Below are 15,934 nucleotides of genomic sequence, written 5' to 3'. Positions count from 1 at the left end.
CAAACACACACACAAGTGTACAAAAGCACCCACAAGCTCTGGCATTGTCTTTTTAGCTGACACCAAATTATGGGTGCCTTGTAGTGCCCATATTGTGCCACTGGAGCTTACCTTTTAGCCTGATATACACTTTGCCACTGATGTTCAGCCAATGGTGCAGTCAAATGTCCCTTCTACATTTTTGTCATGCTGCAGGCAGTGCCACTGGAGCCAGCATGATGCTCTTCCTCATATTCAACACGTGTCAATTGAAACACCTCCCAATGTCATCTTGGCGATGCCTATAAACACCCCAGGACTTTGATGAATTTTTCTCAACAGCAAGTGAGGCAGTTTTCCTGCAAACGGCTGGATGTACCTCAACAAGGAACGCATTGTGGTTCTATTTTGAAGATGTTTGTGTTATTACCTGTAAAGACTTGAATGCCTAACATAATCCCTGTAGACGAGGTGGCCGAGTGGTTAAGGCGATGGACTGCTAATCTGCTGTACACGCGTGGTTTCGAATCCCACCTTTGTCGATTTTAACTTTTGAAATCTTTTTTAAACATCTGCATTGCTCTAAGCACCATTGCCATTGGCTTTCAAAGAACATACAGACAAAAGTGAAAATATGCATGTTAGTTGATTAAGAAGGACACAAACAAGGTTGTCGTGTTACTGGCAGGAATGCAATCTGCTGTGCTTGACTACCCTTTGAGCCAGAATCCGGATAGAAATTTAAAAAAGCAAAGGTAATATCCATATTGTCTCTCTGCTGCCATGTACATGTTTTTTTCAACTTTCACGCATCACATCTCCTCATTAGTCACCCTAAAATTGCGCGGAATACGCACAAATTAGCTGCTCCTCAAAAAATCGGCCAGAAAAAAACAGGTCAAATCACAATCATATACATACATTCTCACACACCCTTCAAATATGTCTACCCAGTAAACATCATGTTGTGTGCTCGTTGTGTTGCTGTTATGCGTCATAACCTGAGGGGCTCTGTAGCTCAGTGGCAGAGCACTGGTCTTGTAAACCAGGGGTCGTGAGTTCGATCCTCATCAGGGCCTCCAAATGGTAATTTTCTTGAACATTGTTGAATAGGAACTGATATTGCACATTGTACCTGTGCAACCTTTTACCAATGGATTCGGGCCTATAACAAAGCCACAAGCGCAAGGTGTCTGAATAGTCTGTGGGGAAGGTCGGCTTTCTGGACCTAATTTCTTCAAGAAAAAGACCTTGATAATCTTGTGATGACAGATGCAGATGATCACGGTGAAGCCCTTACTCTATTGAACATTACAGCGGTTCTGGGTTGCACGCCTTTCTCTATTTTCAGGGACGTTGATGTGGCAAAATTTAATTGGAAAAGGGTTATTGCCATCACTCACTATTTAAATTCAATGACATCACAGGAAGCAGCAGCATCTGAACTTTGATCTTGGCTGGAAACGTTGAATGATGCCAAACACTGGGAAACTGGAGCTTGCGTTATGCTGGTTTTACTACTAATGGTGTGCCATACGGAAGCTCAAGCACCTTCCTCTGGATTAGTGTTGTGAACCCTCCAGGAGCTCTTGTTATATTTTTCTGAACTTCAACTTGATGTGTTTATCTATCAATGGCCGGGTAAGGAAGAACGAGTCAACGATCTTGTTTCTACTATGACAAACATGATCTATTTTTCACTGACTTTGCACCACCATTGTTTTATCTCTTCTTTAAGCATGGGACTCGAGACCGTTCCCAAACAGACGAGGTGGCCGAGTGGTTAAGGCGATGGACTGCTAATCCATTGTGCTCTGCAAGCGTGGGTTCGAATCCCACCTTCGTTGTATTTTTTCTTTATAGTCTGCATTTAAACATAGACCAAAGTCTTTCAACCTCCCTGTGAAAGACAGGAATGAGTACAGATATGGAAATAGAGATGTAAAAATAAGTTCATTGGTGCAGGCGGAGAATGAAATTAGTCAAAGACTTTCCTCGTAGGTTTCCATTCTTTACTATTATAGGAGCCAAAATCAGCGCAGTTAGTAAATTCCCAAGCTTACATCCCAAATTCTTTTTTCTTTTAGTTGTCTGCCTTTTACATGTTCCTTTTGCCATCATTCTGACCTGCTATCTAAACTCATGAACCTGTTCAGCATCCTACTCAATACATACATACCCGTAAAAGTACATACTCAAACGCATACCGACAATGTATCACCAACATAAGCACACACGCTTTCGCAAATCAGATGTATGATGACGTACTGAACACATGCAGAGATATACAGCCATTTTTACACAACCAGAAATTCATATACCTGGAGATCTACCTAGGTAAAACCCATGGTTTCTTCGCACTTTCTGTTGTTGGCTGTGAGCAAGCAGCAGGTGGCCTTGTAGCTCAGTGGCAGAGCACTGGTCGTAAACCAGGGGTCATGAGTTCAAACCTCATCAGGGCCTCGGGCGGATTATTTTCAAAAAGCACGGGGAAGAGAAGCCAGAGTTGCACCATCTACAGAGAACCTTTTATGACGGGATGCATCCTCATAATTGAAGTCTTCCACAGAAGGAGTGAAATAGAGTTCGAGAGGAAGGCCTAATGTTTTCAGGCAAAGACTGACAAAAACCTTGCAATGTCGCATGTAGCTGCTTTGGTGAAAAGACTGTTCAAGTTCACAATGCAACGGAGGGGTGTTCCCCATCTCCATACAATCATCTCTTTGATAATGTAAACGTGCCAGGCGTGTTGAAAGACAAAGACAGACACAACCGCACATACCAGTTGAAGAAAGACAGCCAGCAAACACATTTGTATAGAGGTAAGCAAGCCTCAATTAGAGATGTGAGTCCCTCCGTTTCTGCGGGAGTCCACAAGTTTAATAAAAAATGAACACATATCTTTCATGTTCTAATGATTACCAATCTTTCTGATTAGCTCTGCATAGCTCCAATGGCTATGTGTGTGTGTGTGTGTGTATGTGCCCGTGTGTGTAGGGGAAGGTGTCGGTAGATGTGTTCACGCAGAGCAAGTTGCATACATCGCCAACAGCCATTCTCTCCTGCTCCTGTGCATCCAGTTCGGAAGCGAACCCACCCAATTGTTCTATATGTCTGCTACCCTGACCGCATTCACACATCATTGGCTATTAGTATGCAGCTTGTGGGCGCTGTCAATGGGATATAAGCACCATTCCCCATGTCTGCAATAGCTAGACCAGATTCTGAGGTATGATGAGCAGGGGTCCAGGCACTTCGCCTGACGAACGCCGGGCTTAGCCCTGCCGGGCCTAGCCCTGAGGGGCCTAACTGGGCATGGCCCTGTGTAAGGTAGGGTGAGCAGGGGACCACATGCAACTAACCTTCGGCACCAATCAGGCATGGAGAGGTCTGTGCAAATGCCCAGCCCTTTAGCAATCTCGATCTGCAAAACCTTCAACTCCTAATTCTCATGGCTCCCAGAAGCCCTAGCCCATATGCAAATGAGGCGAGTTCCTATCAGCATCCTTGTTCTGCTTGATTTTATCAAAGTGACTGCCTGATTAGTGAAAGGGTATTTATTCTCAGAGGTTTGCTTCAAAGGCGATAATGCAGTAAATAGACAACATTATTCTTTGTAAGTTGATATTGTCTCCTGGATCCTACTCCAGTAACCCTTTTTCTACCTTTACAAATGTCTTCCGTAAGTGGTGCTCAGCAGAAAATGGAGTATAATAACAGTTGACATTTTTTATTTTCTGTTCTATTTTCAAAAACCCTCCGTAGCTGTATTTAAAGCGCAAACACCCCATAAATAACTTGCAATGAGTATTCCATGTCTAAAAGGCAGAGGAGCTGTCATACAACATTAACTGACAATCAAGGAAACCTTGAGGTGAACCAAAAAATGTCCAGAACATTTATTGGTTCAATAATTCAGTTTTGAGGTGAATTAGTAAAAAGTTCCAAAGTTGCTCCAGGTGAGGCTTGAACTCACAACCTCGGCATTGCTCACTGCATGTACTGCTGTATAAGTACTGCACGCTAACCGATTGCGCCACTGGAGCTGCTGTGTTTTGGTTTTCGACATGAAACTACACCCACAAACACACACACAAGTGTACAAAAGCACCCACAAGCTCTGGCATTGTCTTTTTAGCTGACACCAAATTATGGGTGCCTTGTAGTGCCCATATTGTGCCACTGGAGCTTACCTTTTAGCCTGATATACACTTTGCCACTGATGTTCAGCCAATGGTGCAGTCAAATGTCCCTTCTACATTTTTGTCATGCTGCAGGCAGTGCCACTGGAGCCAGCATGATGCTCTTCCTCATATTCAACACGTGTCAATTGAAACACCTCCCAATGTCATCTTGGCGATGCCTATAAACACCCCAGGACTTTGATGAATTTTTCTCAACAGCAAGTGAGGCAGTTTTCCTGCAAACGGCTGGATGTACCTCAACAAGGAACGCATTGTGGTTCTATTTTGAAGATGTTTGTGTTATTACCTGTAAAGACTTGAATGCCTAACATAATCCCTGAAGACGAGGTGGCCGAGTGGTTAAGGCGATGGACTGCTAATCTGCTGTACACGCGTGGTTTCGAATCCCACCTTTGTCGATTTTAACTTTTGAAATCTTTTTTAAACATCTGCATTGCTCTAAGCACCATTGCCATTGGCTTTCAAAGAACATACAGACAAAAGTGAAAATATGCATGTTAGTTGATTAAGAAGGACACAAACAAGGTTGTCGTGTTACTGGCAGGAATGCAATCTGCTGTGCTTGACTACCCTTTGAGCCAGAATCCGGATAGAAATTTAAAAAAGCAAAGGTAATATCCATATTGTCTCTCTGCTGCCATGTACATGTTTTTTTCAACTTTCACGCATCACATCTCCTCATTAGTCACCCTAAAATTGCGCGGAATACGCACATATTAGCTGCTCCTCAAAAAATCGGCCAGAAAAAAACAGGTCAAATCACAATCATATACATACATTCTCACACACCCTTCAAATATGTCTACCCAGGAAACATCATGTTGTGTGCTCGTTGTGTTGCTGTTATGCGTCATAACCTGAGGGGCTCTGTAGCTCAGTGGCAGAGCACTGGTCTTGTAAACCAGGGGTCGTGAGTTCGATCCTCATCAGGGCCTCCAAATGGTAATTTTCTTGAACATTGTTGAATATGAACTGATTTTGCACATTGTACCTGTGCAACCTTTTACCAATGGATTCGGGCCTATAACAAAGCCACAAGCGCAAGGTGTCTGAATAGTCTGTGGGGAAGGTCGGCTTTCTGGACCTAATTTCTTCAAGAAAAAGACCTTGATAATCTTGTGATGACAGATGCAGATGATCACGGTGAAGCCCTTACTCTATTGAACAGTACAGCGGTTCTGGGTTGCACGCCTTTCTCTATTTTCAGGGACGTTGATGTGGCAAAATTTAATTGGAAAAGGGTTATTGCCATCACTCACTATTTAAATTCAATGACATCACAGGAAGCAGCAGCATCTGAACTTTGATCTTGGCTGGAAACGTTGAATGATGCCAAACACTGGGAAACTGGAGCTTGCGTTATGCTGGTTTTACTACTAATGGTGTGCCATACGGAAGCTCAAGCACCTTCCTCTGGATTAGTGTTGTGAACCCTCCAGGAGCTCTTGTTATATTTTTCTGAACTTCAACTTGATGTGTTTATCTATCAATGGCTGGGTAAGGAAGAACGAGTCAACGATCTTGTTTCTACTATGACAAACATGATCTATTTTTCACTGACTTTGCACCACCATTGTTTTATCTCTTCTTTAAGCATGGGACTCGAGCACCGTTCCCAAACAGACGAGGTGGGCGAGTGGTTAAGGGGATGGACTGCTAATCCATTGTGCTCTGCACGCGTGGGTTCGAATCCCACCTTCGTTGTATTTTTTCTTTATAGTCTGCATTTAAACATAGACCAAAGTCTTTCAACCTCCCTGTGAAAGACAGGAATGAGTACAGATATGGAAATAGAGATGTAAAAATAAGTTCATTGGTGCAGGCGGAGAATGAAATTAGTCAAAGACTTTCCTCGTAGGTTTCCATTCTTTACTATTATAGGAGCCAAAATCAGCGCAGTTAGTAAATTCCCAAGCTTACATCCCAAATTCTTTTTTCTTTTAGTTGTCTGCCTTTTACATGTTCCTTTTGCCATCATTCTGACCTGCTATCTAAACTCATGAACCTGTTCAGCATCCTACTCAATACATACATACCCGTAAAAGTACATACTCAAACGCATACCGACAATGTATCACCAACATAAGCACACACGCTTTCGCAAATCAGATGTATGATGACGTACTGAACACATGCAGAGATATACAGCCATTTTTATACAACCAGAAATTCATATACCTGGAGATCTACCTAGGTAAAACCCATGGTTTGTTTGCACTTTCTGTTGTTGGCTGTGAGCAAGCAGCAGGTGGCCTTGTAGCTCAGTGGCAGAGCACTGGTCTCGTAAACCAGGGGTCATGAGTTCAAACCTCATCAGGGCCTCGGGCGGTTTATTTTCAAAAAGCACGGGGAAGAGAAGCCAGAGTTGCACCATCTACAGAGAACCTTTTATGACGGGATGCATCCTCATAATTGAAGTCTTCCACAGAAGGAGTGAAATAGAGTTCGAGAGGAAGGCCTAATGTTTTCAGGCAAAGACTGACAAAAACCTTGCAATGTCGCATGTAGCTGCTTTGGTGAAAAGACTGTTCAAGTTCACAATGCAACGGAGGGGTGTTCCCCATCTCCATACAATCATCTCTTTGATAATGTAAACGTGCCAGGCGTGTTGAAAGACAAAGACAGACACAACGCACATACCAGTTGAAGAAAGACAGCCAGCAAACACATTTGTATAGAGGTAAGCAAGCCTCAATTAGAGATGTGAGTCCCTCCGTTTCTGCGGGAGTCCACAAGTTTAATAAAAAATGAACACATATCTTTCATGTTCTAATGATTACCAATCTTTCTGATTAGCTCTGCATAGCTCCAATGGCTATGTGTGTGTGTGTGTGTGTATGTGCCCGTGTGTGTAGGGGAAGGGGTCGGTAGATGTGTTCACGCAGAGCAAGTTGCATACATCGCCAACAGCCATTCTCTCCTGCTCCTGTGCATCCAGTTCGGAAGCGAACCCACCCAATTGTTCTATATGTCTCCTACCCTGACCGCATTCACACATCATTGGCTATTAGTAGGCAGCTTGTGGGCGCTGTCAATGGGATATAAGCACCATTCCCCATGTCTGCAATAGCTAGACCAGATTCTGAGGTATGATGAGCAGGGGTCCAGGCACTTCGTCTGACGAACGCCGGGCTTAGCCCTGCCGGGCCTAGCCCTGAGGGGCCTAACTGGGCATGGCCCTGTGTAAGGTAGGGTGAGCAGGGGACCACTTGCAACTAACCTTCGGCACCAATCAGGCATGGAGAGGTCTGTGCAAATGCCCAGCCCTTTAGCAATCTCGATCTGCAAAACCTTCAACTCCTAATTCTCATGGCTCCCAGAAGCCCTAGCCCATATGCAAATGAGGCGAGTTCCTATCAGCATCCTTGTTCTGCTTGATTTTATCAAAGTGACTGCCTGATTAGTGAAAGGGTATTTATTCTCAGAGGTTTGCTTCAAAGGCGATAATGCAGTAAATAGACAACATTATTCTTTGTAAGTTGATATTGTCTCCTGGATCCTACTCCATTAACCCTTTTTCTACCTTTACAAATGTCTTCCGTAAGTGGTGCTCAGCAGAAAATGGAGTATAATAACAGTTGACATTTTTTATTTTCTGTTCTATTTTCAAAAACCCTCTGTAGCTGTATTTAAAGCGCAAACACCCCATAAATAACTTGCAATGAGTATTCCATGTCTAAAAGGCAGAGGAGCTGTCATACAACATTAACTGACAATCAAGGAAACCTTGAGGTGAACCAAAAAATGTCCAGAACATTTATTGGTTCAATAATTCAGTTTTGAGGTGAATTAGTAGAAAGTTCCAAAGTTGCTCCAGGTGAGGCTTGAACTCACAACCTCGGCATTGCTCACTGCATGTACTGCTGTATAAGTACCGCGCGCTAACCGATTGCGCCACTGGAGCTGCTGTGTTTTGGTTTTCGACATGAAACTACACCCACAAACACACACACAAGTGTACAAAAGCACCCACAAGCTCTGGCATTGTCTTTTTAGCTGACACCAAATTATGGGTGCCTTGTAGTGCCCATATTGTGCCACTGGAGCTTACCTTTTAGCCTGATATACACTTTGCCACTGATGTTCAGCCAATGGTGCAGTCAAATGTCCCTTCTACATTTTTGTCATGCTGCAGGCAGTGCCACTGGAGCCAGCATGATGCTCTTCCTCATATTCAACACGTGTCAATTGAAACACCTCCCAATGTCATCTTGGCGATGCCTATAAACACCCCAGGACTTTGATGAATTTTTCTCAACAGCAAGTGAGGCAGTTTTCCTGCAAACGGCTGGATGTACCTCAACAAGGAACGCATTGTGGTTCTATTTTGAAGATGTTTGTGTTATTACCTGTAAAGACTTGAATGCCTAACATAATCCCTGTAGACGAGGTGGCCGAGTGGTTAAGGCGATGGACTGCTAATCTGCTGTACACGCGTGGTTTCGAATCCCACCTTTGTCGATTTTAACTTTTGAAATCTTTTTTAAACATCTGCATTGCTCTAAGCACCATTGCCATTGGCTTTCAAAGAACATACAGACAAAAGTGAAAATATGCATGTTAGTTGATTAAGAAGGACACAAACAAGGTTGTCGTGTTACTGGCAGGAATGCAATCTGCTGTGCTTGACTACCCTTTGAGCCAGAATCCGGATAGAAATTTAAAAAAGCAAAGGTAATATCCATATTGTCTCTCTGCTGCCATGTACATGTTTTTTTCAACTTTCACGCATCACATCTCCTCATTAGTCACCCTAAAATTGCACGGAATACGCACAAATTAGCTGCTCCTCAAAAAATCGGCCAGAAAAAAACAGGTCAAATCACAATCATATACATACATTCTCACACACCCTTCAAATATGTCTACCCAGTAAACATCATGTTGTGTGCTCGTTGTGTTGCTGTTATGCGTCATAACCTGAGGGGCTCTGTAGCTCAGTGGCAGAGCACTGGTCTTGTAAACCAGGGGTCGTGAGTTCGATCCTCATCAGGGCCTCCAAATGGTAATTTTCTTGAACATTGTTGAATAGGAACTGATATTGCACATTGTACCTGTGCAACCTTTTACCAATGGATTCGGGCCTATAACAAAGCCACAAGCGCAAGGTGTCTGAATAGTCTGTGGGGAAGGTCGGCTTTCTGGACCTAATTTCTTCAAGAAAAAGACCTTGATAATCTTGTGATGACAGATGCAGATGATCACGGTGAAGCCCTTACTCTATTGAACAGTACAGCGGTTCTGGGTTGCACGCCTTTCTCTATTTTCAGGGACGTTGATGTGGCAAAATTTAATTGGAAAAGGGTTATTGCCATCACTCACTATTTAAATTCAATGACATCACAGGAAGCAGCAGCATCTGAACTTTGATCTTGGCTGGAAACGTTGAATGATGCCAAACACTGGGAAACTGGAGCTTGCGTTATGCTGGTTTTACTACTAATGGTGTGCCATAGGGAAGCTCAAGCACCTTCCTCTGGATTAGTGTTGTGAACCCTCCAGGAGCTCTTGTTATATTTTTCTGAACTTCAACTTGATGTGTTTATCTATCAATGGCCGGGTAAGGAAGAACGAGTCAACGATCTTGTTTCTACTATGACAAACATGATCTATTTTTCACTGACTTTGCACCACCATTGTTTTATCTCTTCTTTAAGCATGGGACTCGAGCACCGTTCCCAAACAGACGTGGTGGCCGAGTGGTTAAGGCGATGGACTGCTAATCCATTGTGCTCTGCACGCGTGGGTTCGAATCCCACCTTCGTCGTATTTTTTCTTTATAGTCTGCATTTAAACATAGACCAAAGTCTTTCAACCTCCCTGTGAAAGACAGGAATGAGTACAGATATGGAAATAGAGATGTAAAAATAAGTTCATTGGTGCAGGCGGAGAATGAAATTAGTCAAAGACTTTCCTCGTAGGTTTCCATTCTTTACTATTATAGGAGCCAAAATCAGCGCAGTTAGTAAATTCCCAAGCTTACATCCCAAATTCTTTTTTCTTTTAGTTGTCTGCCTTTTACATGTTCCTTTTGCCATCATTCTGACCTGCTATCTAAACTCATGAACCTGTTCAGCATCCTACTCAATACATACATACCCGTAAAAGTACATACTCAAACGCATACCGACAATGTATCACCAACATAAGCACACACGCTTTCGCAAATCAGATGTATGATGACGTACTGAACACATGCAGAGATATACAGCCATTTTTACACAACCAGAAATTCATATACCTGGAGATCTACCTAGGTAAAACCCATGATTTCTTTGCACTTTCTGTTGTTGGCTGTGAGCAAGCAGCAGGTGGCCTTGTAGCTCAGTGGCAGAGCACTGGTCGTAAACCAGGGGTCATGAGTTCAAACCTCATCAGGGCCTCGGGCGGATTATTTTCAAAAAGCACGGGGAAGAGAAGCCAGAGTTGCACCATCTACAGAGAACCTTTTATGACGGGATGCATCCTCATAATTGAAGTCTTCCACAGAAGGAGTGAAATAGAGTTCGAGAGGAAGGCCTAATGTTTTCAGGCAAAGACTGACAAAAACCTTGCAATGTCGCATGTAGCTGCTTTGGTGAAAAGACTGTTCAAGTTCACAATGCAACGGAGGGGTGTTCCCCATCTCCATACAATCATCTCTTTGATATTGTAAACGTGCCAGGCGTGTTGAAAGACAAAGACAGACACAACCGCACATACCAGTTGAAGAAAGACAGCCAGCAAACACATTTGTATAGAGGTAAGCAAGCCTCAATTAGAGATGTGAGTCCCTCTGTTTCTGCAGGAGTCCACAAGTTTAATAAAAAATGAACACATATCTTTCATGTTCTAATGATTACCAATCTTTCTGATTAGCTCTGCATAGCTCCAATGGCTATGTGTGTGTGTGTGTGTATGTGCCCGTGTGTGTAGGGGAAGGTGTCGGTAGATGTGTTCACGCAGAGCAAGTTGCATACATCGCCAACAGCCATTCTCTCCTGCTCCTGTGCATCCAGTTCGGAAGCGAACCCACCCAATTGTTCTATATGTCTGCTACCCTGACCGCATTCACACATCATTGGCTATTAGTATGCAGCTTGTGGGCGCTGTCAATGGGATATAAGCACCATTCCCCATGTCTGCAATAGCTAGACCAGATTCTGAGGTATGATGAGCAGGGGTCCAGGCACTTCGCCTGACGAACGCCGGGCCTAGCCCTGAGGGGCCTAACTGGGCATGGCCCTGTGTAAGGTAGGGTGAGCAGGGGACCACATGCAACTAACCTTCGGCACCAATCAGGCATGGAGAGGTCTGTGCAAATGCCCAGCCCTTTAGCAATCTCGATCTGCAAAACCTTCAACTCCTAATTCTCATGGCTCCCAGAAGCCCTAGCCCATATGCAAATGAGGCGAGTTCCTATCAGCATCCTTGTTCTGCTTGATTTTATCAAAGTGACTGCCTGATTAGTGAAAGGGTATTTATTCTCAGAGGTTTGCTTCAAAGGCGATAATGCAGTAAATAGACAACATTATTCTTTGTAAGTTGATATTGTCTCCTGGATCCTACTCCAGTAACCCTTTTTCTACCTTTACAAATGTCTTCCGTAAGTGGTGCTCAGCAGAAAATGGAGTATAATAACAGTTGACATTTTTTATTTTCTGTTCTATTTTCAAAAACCCTCCGTAGCTGTATTTAAAGCGCAAACACCCCATAAATAACTTGCAATGAGTATTCCATGTCTAAAAGGCAGAGGAGCTGTCATACAACATTAACTGACAATCAAGGAAACCTTGAGGTGAACCAAAAAATGTCCAGAACATTTATTGGTTCAATAATTCAGTTTTGAGGTGAATTAGTAAAAAGTTCCAAAGTTGCTCCAGGTGAGGCTTGAACTCACAACCTCGGCATTGCTCACTGCATGTACTGCTGTATAAGTACTGCACGCTAACCGATTGCGCCACTGGAGCTGCTGTGTTTTGGTTTTCGACATGAAACTACACCCACAAACACACACACAAGTGTACAAAAGCACCCACAAGCTCTGGCATTGTCTTTTTAGCTGACACCAAATTATGGGTGCCTTGTAGTGCCCATATTGTGCCACTGGAGCTTACCTTTTAGCCTGATATACACTTTGCCACTGATGTTCAGCCAATGGTGCAGTCAAATGTCCCTTCTACATTTTTGTCATGCTGCAGGCAGTGCCACTGGAGCCAGCATGATGCTCTTCCTCATATTCAACACGTGTCAATTGAAACACCTCCCAATGTCATCTTGGCGATGCCTATAAACACCCCAGGACTTTGATGAATTTTTCTCAACAGCAAGTGAGGCAGTTTTCCTGCAAACGGCTGGATGTACCTCAACAAGGAACGCATTGTGGTTCTATTTTGAAGATGTTTGTGTTATTACCTGTAAAGACTTGAATGCCTAACATAATCCGTGAAGATGAGGTGGCCGAGTGGTTAAGGCGATGGACTGCTAATCTGCTGTACACGCGTGGTTTCGAATCCCACCTTTGTCGATTTTAACTTTTGAAATCTTTTTTAAACATCTGCATTGCTCTAAGCACCATTGCCATTGGCTTTCAAAGAACATACAGACAAAAGTGAAAATATGCATGTTAGTTGATTAAGAAGGACACAAACAAGGTTGTCGTGTTACTGGCAGGAATGCAATCTGCTGTGCTTGACTACCCTTTGAGCCAGAATCCGGATAGAAATTTAAAAAAGCAAAGGTAATATCCATATTGTCTCTCTGCTGCCATGTACATGTTTTTTTCAACTTTCACGCATCACATCTCCTCATTAGTCACCCTAAAATTGCGCGGAATACGCACATATTAGCTGCTCCTCAAAAAATCGGCCAGAAAAAAACAGGTCAAATCACAATCATATACATACATTCTCACACACCCTTCAAATATGTCTACCCAGGAAACATCATGTTGTGTGCTCGTTGTGTTGCTGTTATGCGTCATAACCTGAGGGGCTCTGTAGCTCAGTGGCAGAGCACTGGTCTTGTAAACCAGGGGTCGTGAGTTCGATCCTCATCAGGGCCTCCAAATGGTAATTTTCTTGAACATTGTTGAATATGAACTGATTTTGCACATTGTACCTGTGCAACCTTTTACCAATGGATTCGGGCCTATAACAAAGCCACAAGCGCAAGGTGTCTGAATAGTCTGTGGGGAAGGTCGGCTTTCTGGACCTAATTTCTTCAAGAAAAAGACCTTGATAATCTTGTGATGACAGATGCAGATGATCACGGTGAAGCCCTTACTCTATTGAACAGTACAGCGGTTCTGGGTTGCACGCCTTTCTCTATTTTCAGGGACGTTGATGTGGCAAAATTTAATTGGAAAAGGGTTATTGCCATCACTCACTATTTAAATTCAATGACATCACAGGAAGCAGCAGCATCTGAACTTTGATCTTGGCTGGAAACGTTGAATGATGCCAAACACTGGGAAACTGGAGCTTGCGTTATGCTGGTTTTACTACTAATGGTGTGCCATACGGAAGCTCAAGCACCTTCCTCTGGATTAGTGTTGTGAACCCTCCAGGAGCTCTTGTTATATTTTTCTGAACTTCAACTTGATGTGTTTATCTATCAATGGCTGGGTAAGGAAGAACGAGTCAACGATCTTGTTTCTACTATGACAAACATGATCTATTTTTCACTGACTTTGCACCACCATTGTTTTATCTCTTCTTTAAGCATGGGACTCGAGCACCGTTCCCAAACAGACGAGGTGGGCGAGTGGTTAAGGGGATGGACTGCTAATCCATTGTGCTCTGCACGCGTGGGTTCGAATCCCACCTTCGTTGTATTTTTTCTTTATAGTCTGCATTTAAACATAGACCAAAGTCTTTCAACCTCCCTGTGAAAGACAGGAATGAGTACAGATATGGAAATAGAGATGTAAAAATAAGTTCATTGGTGCAGGCGGAGAATGAAATTAGTCAAAGACTTTCCTCGTAGGTTTCCATTCTTTACTATTATAGGAGCCAAAATCAGCGCAGTTAGTAAATTCCCAAGCTTACATCCCAAATTCTTTTTTCTTTTAGTTGTCTGCCTTTTACATGTTCCTTTTGCCATCATTCTGACCTGCTATCTAAACTCATGAACCTGTTCAGCATCCTACTCAATACATACATACCCGTAAAAGTACATACTCAAACGCATACCGACAATGTATCACCAACATAAGCACACACGCTTTCGCAAATCAGATGTATGATGACGTACTGAACACATGCAGAGATATACAGCCATTTTTACACAACCAGAAATTCATATACCTGGAGATCTACCTAGGTAAAACCCATGGTTTGTTTGCACTTTCTGTTGTTGGCTGTGAGCAAGCAGCAGGTGGCCTTGTAGCTCAGTGGCAGAGCACTGGTCTCGTAAACCAGGGGTCATGAGTTCAAACCTCATCAGGGCCTCGGGCGGTTTATTTTCAAAAAGCACGGGGAAGAGAAGCCAGAGTTGCACCATCTACAGCGAACCTTTTATGACGGGATGCATCCTCATAATTGAAGTCTTCCACAGAAGGAGTGAAATAGAGTTCGAGAGGAAGGCCTAATGTTTTCAGGCAAAGACTGACAAAAACCTTGCAATGTCGCATGTAGCTGCTTTGGTGAAAAGACTGTTCAAGTTCACAATGCAACGGAGGGGTGTTCCCCATCTCCATACAATCATCTCTTTGATAATGTAAACGTGCCAGGCGTGTTGAAAGACAAAGACAGACACAACGCACATACCAGTTGAAGAAAGACAGCCAGCAAACACATTTGTATAGAGGTAAGCAAGCCTCAATTAGAGATGTGAGTCCCTCCGTTTCTGCGGGAGTCCACAAGTTTAATAAAAAATGAACACATATCTTTCATGTTCTAATGATTACCAATCTTTCTGATTAGCTCTGCATAGCTCCAATGGCTATGTGTGTGTGTGTGTGTGTATGTGCCCGTGTGTGTAGGGGAAGGGGTCGGTAGATGTGTTCACGCAGAGCAAGTTGCATACATCGCCAACAGCCATTCTCTCCTGCTCCTGTGCATCCAGTTCGGAAGCGAACCCACCCAATTGTTCTATATGTCTGCTACCCTGACCGCATTCACACATCATTGGCTATTAGTAGGCAGCTTGTGGGCGCTGTCAATGGGATATAAGCACCATTCCCCATGTCTGCAATAGCTAGACCAGATTCTGAGGTATGATGAGCAGGGGTCCAGGCACTTCGCCTGACGAACGCCGGGCTTAGCCCTGCCGGGCCTAGCCCTGAGGGGCCTAACTGGGCATGGCCCTGTGTAAGGTAGGGTGAGCAGGGGACCACTTGCAACTAACCTTCGGCACCAATCAGGCATGGAGAGGTCTGTGCAAATGCCCAGCCCTTTAGCAATCTCGATCTGCAAAACCTTCAACTCCTAATTCTCATGGCTCCCAGAAGCCCTAGCCCATATGCAAATGAGGCGAGTTCCTATCAGCATCCTTGTTCTGCTTGATTTTATCAAAGTGACTGCCTGATTAGTGAAAGGGTATTTATTCTCAGAGGTTTGCTTCAAAGGCGATAATGCAGTAAATAGACAACATTATTCTTTGTAAGTTGATATTGTCTCCTGGATCCTACTCCATTAACCCTTTTTCTACCTTTACAAATGTCTTCCGTAAGTGGTGCTCAGCAGAAAATGGAGTATAATAACAGTTGACATTTTTTATTTTCTGTTCTATTTTCAAAAACCCTCTGTAGCTGTATTTAAAGCGCAAAC

The 15,934-nt window shown here is 43.5% G+C and overlaps 13 non-coding genes across 13 annotated transcripts; 10 read left to right on the top strand and 3 right to left on the bottom strand.

Moving 5' to 3' along the window:
* The first annotated feature begins 986 nt into the window (after positions 1 to 986).
* On the top strand, positions 987 to 1,058 carry TRNAT-UGU (transfer RNA threonine (anticodon UGU)). Its single transcript has one exon. It is a non-coding gene; the product is annotated as a tRNA-Thr (tRNA).
* A 686-nt stretch (positions 1,059 to 1,744) lies between these two features.
* TRNAS-GCU (transfer RNA serine (anticodon GCU)) lies at positions 1,745 to 1,826 on the top strand. The gene has a single exon. It is a non-coding gene; the product is annotated as a tRNA-Ser (tRNA).
* A 2,104-nt stretch (positions 1,827 to 3,930) lies between these two features.
* TRNAI-UAU (transfer RNA isoleucine (anticodon UAU)) lies at positions 3,931 to 4,025 on the bottom strand. The gene is made up of 2 exons: positions 3,988 to 4,025; positions 3,931 to 3,966 (listed from the first exon to the last, which is right to left on the bottom strand). It is a non-coding gene; the product is annotated as a tRNA-Ile (tRNA).
* A 1,022-nt stretch (positions 4,026 to 5,047) lies between these two features.
* TRNAT-UGU (transfer RNA threonine (anticodon UGU)) lies at positions 5,048 to 5,119 on the top strand. Its single transcript has one exon. It is a non-coding gene; the product is annotated as a tRNA-Thr (tRNA).
* A 687-nt stretch (positions 5,120 to 5,806) lies between these two features.
* TRNAS-GCU (transfer RNA serine (anticodon GCU)) lies at positions 5,807 to 5,888 on the top strand. Its single transcript has one exon. It is a non-coding gene; the product is annotated as a tRNA-Ser (tRNA).
* Positions 5,889 to 6,434: 546 nt separating this feature from the next.
* Positions 6,435 to 6,506, top strand: TRNAT-CGU (transfer RNA threonine (anticodon CGU)). Its single transcript has one exon. It is a non-coding gene; the product is annotated as a tRNA-Thr (tRNA).
* Positions 6,507 to 7,993: 1,487 nt separating this feature from the next.
* TRNAI-UAU (transfer RNA isoleucine (anticodon UAU)) lies at positions 7,994 to 8,088 on the bottom strand. The gene is made up of 2 exons: positions 8,051 to 8,088; positions 7,994 to 8,029 (listed from the first exon to the last, which is right to left on the bottom strand). It is a non-coding gene; the product is annotated as a tRNA-Ile (tRNA).
* A 1,022-nt stretch (positions 8,089 to 9,110) lies between these two features.
* On the top strand, positions 9,111 to 9,182 carry TRNAT-UGU (transfer RNA threonine (anticodon UGU)). The gene has a single exon. It is a non-coding gene; the product is annotated as a tRNA-Thr (tRNA).
* Positions 9,183 to 9,869: 687 nt separating this feature from the next.
* Positions 9,870 to 9,951, top strand: TRNAS-GCU (transfer RNA serine (anticodon GCU)). The gene has a single exon. It is a non-coding gene; the product is annotated as a tRNA-Ser (tRNA).
* Positions 9,952 to 12,038: 2,087 nt separating this feature from the next.
* Positions 12,039 to 12,133, bottom strand: TRNAI-UAU (transfer RNA isoleucine (anticodon UAU)). Its single transcript has 2 exons — positions 12,096 to 12,133; positions 12,039 to 12,074 (listed from the first exon to the last, which is right to left on the bottom strand). It is a non-coding gene; the product is annotated as a tRNA-Ile (tRNA).
* A 1,022-nt stretch (positions 12,134 to 13,155) lies between these two features.
* On the top strand, positions 13,156 to 13,227 carry TRNAT-UGU (transfer RNA threonine (anticodon UGU)). Its single transcript has one exon. It is a non-coding gene; the product is annotated as a tRNA-Thr (tRNA).
* A 687-nt stretch (positions 13,228 to 13,914) lies between these two features.
* TRNAS-GCU (transfer RNA serine (anticodon GCU)) lies at positions 13,915 to 13,996 on the top strand. Its single transcript has one exon. It is a non-coding gene; the product is annotated as a tRNA-Ser (tRNA).
* A 546-nt stretch (positions 13,997 to 14,542) lies between these two features.
* Positions 14,543 to 14,614, top strand: TRNAT-CGU (transfer RNA threonine (anticodon CGU)). Its single transcript has one exon. It is a non-coding gene; the product is annotated as a tRNA-Thr (tRNA).
* Positions 14,615 to 15,934: the final 1,320 nt, after the last annotated feature.

Source organism: Ambystoma mexicanum, chromosome 13 (assembly GCF_040938575.1).
Source record: "Ambystoma mexicanum isolate Mex_15411 chromosome 13, UKY_AmexF1_1, whole genome shotgun sequence".
Classification (NCBI taxonomy): domain Eukaryota; kingdom Metazoa; phylum Chordata; class Amphibia; order Caudata; family Ambystomatidae; genus Ambystoma; species Ambystoma mexicanum.
Note: the sequence above shows the minus strand (reverse complement) of the source record. Positions and strands in the feature narration are given on the sequence as shown.